Here is a 10,825-nt window from a genome sequence, read left to right as displayed (position 1 = left end):
TGGGCAATCCTACTTCCATAGTGATACTGCCTCGGAAACCCAAGGAGGGGTCGCTATGAGTCGGGTTTGACTCGACGGCACATAACAACAACAACAATTGCTTCCATGGGTGTTAATTGTGAATCCAAGTGAAATGAAATCCTTGACAACTTCATATTTTTCTCCATTTATCAAGATGCTGCTTAGCAGTCCAGTTGTGAGGATTTTGTTTTTATATTGAAGTTTAACTTATACTGAAAACTGTAGTCTTTGATCTTCATTGGTAAGTGCTTTCAGTCCTCTTCACTTTCAGCAAGCAAGGTTGGGTCATCTGCACAGGTTGTTAAGGAGTTTCCTCCAATTCTGATGCCATATTCTTCTTTATATACTCCAGTTTATTATTATTATTATTATTTTCTCAGCATACAGATTTAAGCATTGTGAAAGACACAGTCCTGATTTAAAACCATGTAGTATCTCTTTGTTCTGTTTGAACAACTGCCTCTTGATCTATGTACAGGTTCCAAATGAGTACAACTAAATGTTCTGAAATTCCCATTCTTCATAATGTTATTCATAATTTGTTACTATCCACACAGTCAAATACCATTGCATAACAAATAAAACACAGGTAAATGTATTTCTGGAATCCTTTGCTTTCAGCCAAAATCCATCTGACATCAGCAGTGATATCCCTCATTTCATGTCCTCTACAGAATCGAGATGGAGTTTCTGGCAGTTCTCTGTCACTATACTGCTGCAACGCTTTTTGAATTATCTTCAGTAAAATTTTACTTGCATGTGACATTAATGATATTGTTCGATAATTTCCTTATTCTGTTGGATCACCTTTCTTTGGAATAGGCACAAAAATGGATCTGTTCCAGTCAGTTGGCCAGGTAGCTATCTTCCAAATTTCTTGGCATAAATAAGTAAGCAGCTCTAGCATTGCACCTGTTTGTTGAAACATCTCAATGGGTATTCCATCAATTCTTGGAAGCTTGTGTTCACCAGTTCCTTCAGAGTAGATTGGATTTCTTCCTTCAATACTATAGGTTCTTGATGATATGCTACAACCTGAAATGGTTGAACATCAACCAATTCTTTTAGGTACAGTGACTCTGTATATTCCTTCCATCTTCTTTTGGTGCTTCTTACATCATTCAATATTTTGCCCATGGAATTCTTCAATACTGTAACTCAAGACTTGAATATTTCTTTAATTCTTTCAGCTTGAGAAATGTCAAGCATGTTCTTCTTTTTTGATTTTCTAACTCTAGGTCTTTGCATATTTCTTTATAATATTTTACTTTGTTTTCTTGAACTGCGCTTTGAATTCTTATGTTCAGCTCTTTTACTTCTTCATTTCTTCCATTCACTTTAGCTACTCTGCATTCAAGAACAAGTTTCAGAGTCTCTTCTGACATTCTTTTTGGTCTTTTCTTCCTTTCCTGTCTTTTTAATGACTTTTGCTTTCTTCATGTATGAAATCCTTGATGTCATCCCACAACTTGTCTGGTCTTCAATCATTGGTGTTCAAAGAATCAAAACTACTCTTGAAATGGTCTCTAAATTCAGGTGAGATATACTCAAGATTGTATTTTGGCTCTCATGGGCCTGTTTTAGTTTTCTTCAGCTTCAACTTAACCTGCATATGAGCAATTCATGATCTGTTCCACAATCAGCCCCCTGGCCTTGTTTTGATGGATGATTTTGAGCTATCACCTCTTTCCACAGATATAGTCTATTTGATTCCTGTGTGTTCTACTTGGTGAAATCTATGTGCATAGTCCATGGTTATGTTGTTGAAAAAAGGTATTTGCAATGAATAAGTTGTTGGTCTTCAAAATTCTGTCATGTAATCTCTGGAGTCACTCTATCACCAAAGCCATATTTTCCAGCTACTGATGCTTCTTTGTTTCCAATTACCAGTAATTATCAATACATACTGATTGCATGTTTGGTCAATATCAGACTGCAGAATTTGGCATAAATTTTCCATTTCTTCATCTTTGGCTTTAGGGGTTGGTGTGTAAATTTGAATAGTAGTATTATTAACTGGTCTTCTATGTAGGTGTATGACTATTATCCTACCATTGATAGCATTGTTCTTCAGGATAGATCTCGAAATGTTTTTTTTTTTTTTTTTTTTTTTTTTTTTTTTCCTTCCCTGTTTTTTTTTTTTTTTTTTTTTTTTTGGGGGGGTGGTGGATGATGAATGTGATGCCATCCTGTTCTGTTTGTCATTCCTGGCAGAGTAGACCATATATTAACTGATTCAAAATGGCTGATACCAGTCCATTTCAGCTCACTAAGGGCTAGGATATCGATCTTTATGCATTCCATTTCATTTTTAACAACTTCTAATTTTCCTAGATTCATAATTCATACATCCCATGTTCCAATTATTAATGGATGTTTGCAGCTGTATCTTTTCATTTTGAGTCATGACACATCAGCAAATGAAGATCTCAAAAGTTTTACTCCATTCCCATCATAAGGCCAACTCTGTTTGGATGAGACAGCTCTTCCCCAGTTGTATTTTGAGTGCCTTCCAATCTGAGGGGGTAATCTTCTGGCACTATTTCAGACAATGTATTCCTGCTATTCATAAGGTTTTCAATGGCCAGTTTTTTCAGAAATGGACTTGGCCATGTCCTTCTGCCTAGTCTATTTTAGTCTGGAAACTCCATGAAATCTGTCCACCATGGGTAAGCCTGCTGAAGATGAAATACTGTTGTCAAGGCCTCCAGCATCACAGCAATATGCAAGCCACCACAGTATGACAAGATAACAGACAAGTGGTGCTCATATCAGATCACAAAGTGGAAGACAATTACATAATATCTGGCAAGCACTGAAAATCATAGCTTCACCAAGTTGACACATAACAGTGACTATCACAAGCATGTAATATGTCTCATGCAATATTTGGGACATACTTAAACTAAAAAATTAGTTGTTTATCTAAAATTCTAGTTTAACTGGGCTTTCTGTATTTTTATTTGCTGAATCTGGCAAACCAAACCAAGGGTAACTTATTAGGTATGATAGTATAATCACTGAAAGAAAAACAAATAGTTTGGATAAATAATAGGATAGGTACAGCTGAAGGAAAATTTAGTTAGATGGAAGATCAAATTGGAAGACTGCCTCAGAATGCAAGAGGAGAAAATAAAGTTATAGGGGGAAAAAGAGTTAAGAGATATAAAAGGAAGATAAGGTTAGTGACAGTGGTGTACTGGTAAATGCTTAACAATCGACTGTGTAGTGTGACAGGTTATTATTAGCTGCCCTCGAGTCTGCGTCAGACTCATGGCAACCCCATGCAAACCAGGAGCAGACCATTATGATCCATAAGTTTCCCATTAGCTTATTTTCAGAAGTAAATCGTCAGGCCTTTCTTTTTTACTCCATCTTCTTTGTCTAGAAGCATCACAGTAGCATGCAAGCCTCCATGACAGATAGGTGCTAGCTGTGTACCCAGTCTCCTGCATGGAAAGCAAGAACTCTACCATTGAACCACTAGTGTCTCTTTATTTGCCAATTTACATGGTATAAATGCTCCCACAGTATATATTTGTTTGTTCTTTTGTATTTACTGTGCTTATTTTTGTCCGAAGAAAAATAATCATTGATCTATCTATTCTAATACTTGTAGTAGTGCCCTTTTTTTAGGGTAGTTGTACCTCTAGAGGTCCCAATGTTTTGGCCTTTGTTCTCACATTCCTGGAAATCTGGGCTTCTTTATCTGGTACTATGTATTAGGGATCTGTCCCATAGGGTCCTTATGAGCTGAAATCGATTTGGCAGTAATGGCTATGTGTTGGGGAAAGCTAAATGCCAGACCTTCTTCTGGGTCTGTCCTAGTGAGGAGAAAGGAGGGAAGGAAATGAACCCTAAGATAAGGAGATCCAGAAAGAACAAAGCATACTTAATCACTCCCATCTGCTGGTGTTCCATCTGAGATCATGGCTTAAACCAGAAGTCAGCAAACTGGCCCAGGAACCAAATCCAGTCCACTGCCTGTTTTGTGAGTGTTATTGTAACCACACCACCTCCACTCATTTATAGCTGCTTTTGTGATACAAGGGTAGAGTCGAGTAGTTGAAAGAGAAACAGTATGGTTGGCAATGCCTAAAATATTTACAGTCTGTCTCTTTACAGAAAAAGTTTGCTGACCTTTGTTTAAACTCTTAGAAAGAAAATCACCAAAAAAAAAAAGAAGTTCCCACTGAGTCAGTGACAACTCATGGTGACCTCATGTGTGTCAGAGTAGAAGTGTGCTCCATAAGGTTTTCAATGGCTGGGTTTTTGGAAGTAGATCACTAGGCTTTTCTTTTGAGGCACACATGAGTGGACTCAAACCTCCAACGTTTCAGGTAGCGACCAAGCACTTTCACTCTTTGCCCCACCCATGGACTCCAGAGAGGAAAGGAGTCTCCCTGAAATGGAGTCCATTAGTGTTGGGAGTTTGGAGCAAAAGAGATGAAAAAGTGATGGCAATGCCAGACAGTCTTCACAGGTTTTCCACAACCCTCACTCCAGCAGGAGGACTTTTTCAGTATGTTAATATGAAACAGGGAGCTCTGGTAGCACAGTGCTAAGGCACTTGACTGCTAACCAGAAGGCTGGCAGTTCAAACCCACCAGCCACTCCTCGGAAGGAAGATGGGGCAATCTACTTAGTAGTGATACTGCCTCAGAAACCCAAGGAGGGGTCGCTATGAGTCAGGTCCAACTCAACTGCACAGAACAACAACAACAATATGAAACAAGAAGGGCTTATAAGGAAACAACAAGAAAACCTGTTAGATATGACAACATAATGGAATGTAGTCATTGACTTAATTTCTGCAGCTAAGGATCTAGGCAATGTGGTAGGGGAAAGGGGAGCAAAGTAGTATTTTAGGCTTTATATTGGAGCTAGTTATTTTGTATGGTTAGGGGACAAGTGGGTAAGATTATAGTAGCTGTTTGTTGGCTCTGAGGTGTCAATTCTGTTTAGTTAGTACTGGTTGGAATAATTAGGGCGGAATGTTGTTTAAGGTTTTGTTGCATCAGCTTTTGGGAGAAGGTTAGGATTAGTATTGCAGGAAACAAATGACTGTGAGCCTGGGTGATAGATTAGGAGATGAATTTCATGGATTAAGGGAAGGTGCTGATTAGATCAGTGGACAAAGGTTAACAGGATTCACTTTGATAAACAATGTTCTTCTAGTTACATTTGGGAAAGATAAGGATGACTCAAAGATCCTCAGATAGAGATACTACCAGTGAGAAAACAGACCATCACAGAGTGAGAATCCTTTTGGGGAAACCATTAACACTGTCTTGTATCTGTGGACCACTCAGACTAGAACAAACGTGCTAAAACATATCATGCTGTCTATTCCAATGACACTGAGGGCATTCATGAAGAGAGTGTTCAAGGCTTAAAGATGACACTATATTCTGAAATTGTTTTTAGTGAGTGATTAAGAAATATGCGTCCTCATTTTTCAGCCTGGTTTAGTGAGAGGGATGGATAAAACCACAGGCAAGGGATTAACTGTTTTTTTCAACAGAAATGCAACAGGAATTAAATAAGAAAAGATGTTTGGAATTGAAAGGAATCAACAAGCAAGCAACTTTTTAAAAAATTTAAGCCAAACCAAACTCTTTGCCATCAAGTCAGTCCAGACTGATAGTGACTAATTATATAGATTAATAGGATATTAAATGCAACTTTGCTTCAGTTTTGGCTTAGGCACTAAGACAATGGAGGATAACTCCTCCACATGCCATAGGAGCTCTAGTGGTGTAGTGCCTAAGGCATTTGAGTGCTAACCAGAAGGCTGGCGGTTCAAACCCACCAGCCGCTCCTCAGAAGGAAGGTTGGAGAATCTACTTCTCTACAGAGATACTGCCTCAGAAGGCCAAGGAGGGGCAGCTATGAGTTGGATATGACTCAACGGTAGTGCATTTGGTTTGGTTTGGTCCTCCACATTCCATACTAAGGAATTAGGCCACTCAGACTTACAAAATAGTGTCAAAATACTGATCTTGCAAACCTTAACCTACCTGTCATACCCAGGTTATTAGAGTAAAAGCTAAAATTCAGCCACAACATTGCAGATGAAGAAGGTCTCTTTGAAAGAGTTGTCAACATGTTTGGCATCCAGCCTCACCATGAGGGAGGAATGAAGAGGTTTTCCCTTCATCTCAGACACAGTGAGATTAGTTTTAAACCCACTTCTTGGAGAGTTTAAAACATGAATAGAGTGCTGGACTGAAGCCATTTCAAAATCTGACCCAAAAGACTCCTTGGAGGGTGAGACCTCAAGTGGCGGTGGGCTACTATATCTCAGGGACTGAGGAGAAGGTATACAGTCAACACTGGAGGAAATACTTCAGTGTTGTCATGGAAAGTACAGCCAAATTTTGCCACCAGTGGCCTAAAAAATTTCACCAAATGTCCCACAGTGAAAGAAGCAAATATAAGCTCTTCCACTGCTAGAAGATATCAATGTCAGACTATCTTATTTTCTCACAAATAATACACCTACTTAAATAAAAAGGACATGAATATAACACATAAGTAGGTGCACAGGAAACTAACACTTGAGGGGGTTGCACAGTTTGCAAAACAAAAGGATAATTCATGTATTATTTGCATAAAAATATGGTATATCAGTGCCAGATATGTAAGGCCTTTCCAGCAACTTATCTCTCCTCCCTCCCCAACTCCTACCCCAGGGTAGAAACCTCAGCATGTGAACTGTGGAGTGACAGCAAGATATACAAACTAAGGTGAAAATGTCTCTTTCACCACCACCACCACTACAGGCTGCCCAGGCAGTCTCAAGCTAAAAGAGAAGGCATTAACAATGATTGAAGATTGGAGTCCTGATTGTTACTTTGTCTGGACATATTCATTAATAAAATTAAACTGAGCTCTGGTAGCATAGTGCCTAAGGCATTTGACTGCTAACCAGAAGGCCGGCAGTTCAAACCCACTAGCTACTTCTTGGAAGGAAGATTGGGCAATCTACTTCCGTAGTGATACCGCCTCGGAAACCCAAAGAAGGGTCGCTATGAGTTGGATCCAACTCCACGCAGTGAGTTTGGTTTTTTGGTTTGTGAATAAAAGAGACCAGAAGTCTTTCCAGAGTAAAAGAACAATACCTGATCAACATCACAATTGAGAAGTAAAGGAAATAGCAGCCATGCAGAATGCATTTGAATGGACAGTGGGAAGAAAATCTTAAAGTTTATTTCAGATTACTCACTGAGTTCCATTTGTTCAACAAACCATTTGCATGAGTTAGATCAGAGAATCAGGGCACCAAAACAGGTATACTGAAGAGAGAGATTCACAAATTTTGATTTTAACAATCTAGAAAGAGGATATTTTTTAAAAGGAAAATAATAAATATATGATCAGAATTAGAATCAATACACTTAGATATACTAGTTAGAAATTTGAGTATCTTTCTTTTATCTATTTCTGCATAACAAACCACCCCAAAACTTTTGACTTAAAAAGTAGCAATTTCGAATAGCAACTGGGATCTTAAAAGCTAGCAGGCTGCCATCTAGATACAACGATGGGTCTCTCCTCGTCAAGAGCAAAAAAGAAAGAAGAAAACCAAAATTCATGGAAATAATTAGTCCTAGCGACTGGTACACCATCTGCAGCCTATACAACTATGAGACCAGAAGAACTAGATGTCATCCACTTGGAAGGGGATCTATGTAGGAGATCCTGGATAGAGAGGGAGAACAATGTGGAACAAAACTCAAAATCATTTGGAGGAAAAAAAAAAAAGGTGGGGACAACAGGTTTGCTGGTCTGATAGAGCCTGGTGGAACCACTGAGACTATGGCCCCTAACTGCCCTTCAGGTCTGGAATTGAACCCACACCTGTGGTTTCCAGCCAAACAAAATACAGGCATGTGAGTTAAACATTTACCTCAAGTACATACACACCTTGGAGAGAACAATCATGGGAGAAAGAAGGGCTACTAATGCACAGGGAGAGAGCTCAGGGGGCAGGAGAGTATGGAGGGATGGACACTGGGAAGAGGTAACTATAAGGAGGAAGACGGAGGGGAGCTGTTGCATTTTGGTAAACTGTGGTCAATGACATGAGACAAAGTATATGTGAACTGCTATACGGAAAGTGAATTTGCTCTGTAAATCTTCACCCAAATCACAATTTAAAAAAAAAGTAGCAATTTCTAATTTCTCATGAATCTATGGGTAGGCTGGGGTTCAACTAGGCAGTTTCCCTGCTGTTCTTACTTGTATCTTCTATGCAGCTGCCTTCAGCTAGAAGCTCAGATGGGACTAGAAAGAAAAATGGCCAGAAATCAGAATCTCCCAAAATTCCTTTGACAAAGTTAATGATCTGGCAAAATGATCAGGGACTTGGAAAGAGCAAAATTGAAGGACTAGTGACAAAGAAGTTGTAGGCAGATGTAGCCCATGTGAATGGGCTTCTAGGACTGGGCTCAGAGTGGGAACATATTATGTGCTATGGGAATGCACATGAAAAAGTCTTCTGTGGATGAGGTTGTTAGTAATTAGGTGTCTTTCCCCAAGCAATATTGTACTTGGGTCTCAATGGGCTCATGGGTGGAGATTATGCAGGGACCCTGTTCTGGTTACCTAGTGCCGCTCTGACAAGAATAGACCACAAATGGGATGGCCTTAAAAACAGAAGTTTATTCTCTCACAATTTGGAGGCTAAAAGTCCAAGTCAAAGTGCCAGGCTCTGGGGGCTGGGTAAAAGCCCTTTGACCTTGGGCTTCAGCTCTGCCTCTTGTTCCCGGCCCACTGAAGCTAGCTCACTCTTCACTCAAGCAGCTAGCTACTGGCTGCTGAGGCTAACAAGCCCAAGGTCGACAAATAAAATGGCACAGTCCTGATGTTCCCAAACCACACAGCAGGTCATTAATTCAAGTCCATTGTAGGTCCCAAGATCAGCAGAGCATGGCAGGCTGCTGAGCAGTGACACGGCTATATGTAGGGTTCAAGCATTCCATAAGCTAGAGACCATTCCCAAAGCTTCTTCTTACATATGGGAAGCCGACCACATACCCAAATCAGCTATTCAGCTGCTTGTGGTAGATCCCACCATGGAGTTGATTGCCAGTCTCATCATTGGGAATAACTACCTCCAGTTGCCCAGCCACTCAACAAGACCCAGTCAAGTTGACACACAAACATAACCACCACAGACTCCAAAACATGGAATTCCCCTTACCAAGGTTTGTCTGCCAAATGCAATTTGTTGTTAGCTAAATTTGCCACAACAAAAACCAATTTTTAGCCCATGATTTGTTAATATACACTAGAACCAGCCAACCACCTGTCTCAGGTTGATTATACTGAACTTCTACCATCATGAAAGAAGTAACAATCTTTCCTCACTGGAATAGATATTTCTTCTTGATTTGGATTTGCTTTTAATCATGATTCTTCAGTTACATCTTTCATAAGCATACTAAATGCTCTAAACAGAGAGAAGGTGTCACATACCACCTTAGTTCTGGTCAAGAGACCCATAATATTTTGAAATAGGCAATGTACTTCCGTCCAGGAATTCACTAATCTTGTCATGTACTTCCTCATACAGAAGGAGGTGACCTTAAAGAATAACTAAGTGAATCTATAATTGATTTTCTCTTCAAATATTGCCTCTTCCCTATTATCTAGCATTTACTTCAGGAAGTCCAATTAGACCAATGTTAACACTTGACATTATGTCTCAACTTTTCTTTTATGTTTTCAGCTCTTTGTGTCTCTCTGCTGCATTCTATGTAATTTCTTCATCTCTATCTTCCAATCATTCATTTTCTCTCTTCAGCTGTGTCTAATCTGTTATTTAATCTGCATGACGATGTTCTAATTTCCGTTATACTTTTCATAAATAGACACTCTCTTTGGCCTTTTTTTTCCAAAAAAAAAACATCTGGTCATTTTACAACACTTACTCATATTTTAAACTTCCAAATTTTTATTTATTTAAAATGTGTAAACATATTCATTTTAATTTTTCTATCTGGTAACACTCTACTTACGTTTTGTAGATCTGAATCTGAAAATTTTCCAGAAATAATAAAGACACAAATCCTCAGATTCAGAAAACAGAACAATTCTCAAACAGGATAGATTAAAAGAATCCCACTGTTACGGATTGAATTGTATCTCCCCAAAATATGTGTTATAATCCTAACCTCTGTACCTGTGATTAAAATCCCATTTGAGAATGGGTTTTCTTTGTTAGGTTAATGAGCCAGTGGTATAGTGGATAAGGCACTTGGGTGCTAATCAGAAGACCAGTAGTTCAAACCCACCAGCCACTCTCCAGAAGAAAGATGGGGCGATCTACTTCTGTAAAAATTTCCAGCCTTGGAAACTCAATGGGGGTCTCTATGAGTTTGAATTGACTCGATGGCAGTGAATATTTTGTTTTGTTTTGTTTTAGTAGTAGTAGATTGTGTCTTGAGTCAATCTCTTTTGAGATCTAAAAAGAGTATATTAGGCATAGACAGGCAAGCATAGATGAGGAAAGATAGACACAATGCCACATGAAGATCACCAAGGAGCCAAGAAATAGAAGCCAAAGAGACAAGAACCTTCTCCCAGAGCAAGCAGAGAGAGAGAAAGTCTTCCCCTAGCATTTTCAAAGTAGAGGAAGTTGGAAATGAAAAGATAAGCTATAGTTTGTAAGAAAATTTTTCCAAAATATATATCTCTTAAAGGAATTGTATTCACAATATCTTATAAATTCTTTTTTTGTGTATGTGTGCCCGACCCATGTCATGGTATTTTCTTTCTTTCTTTCTTTCTTTTTTAA

Source organism: Orycteropus afer, unplaced genomic scaffold (genome assembly GCF_000298275.1).
Source record: "Orycteropus afer afer isolate SDZICR_OR568_19922 unplaced genomic scaffold, OryAfe1.0 scaffold00271, whole genome shotgun sequence".
In the NCBI taxonomy this organism is placed as follows: domain Eukaryota; kingdom Metazoa; phylum Chordata; class Mammalia; order Tubulidentata; family Orycteropodidae; genus Orycteropus; species Orycteropus afer.
Note: the sequence above shows the minus strand (reverse complement) of the source record.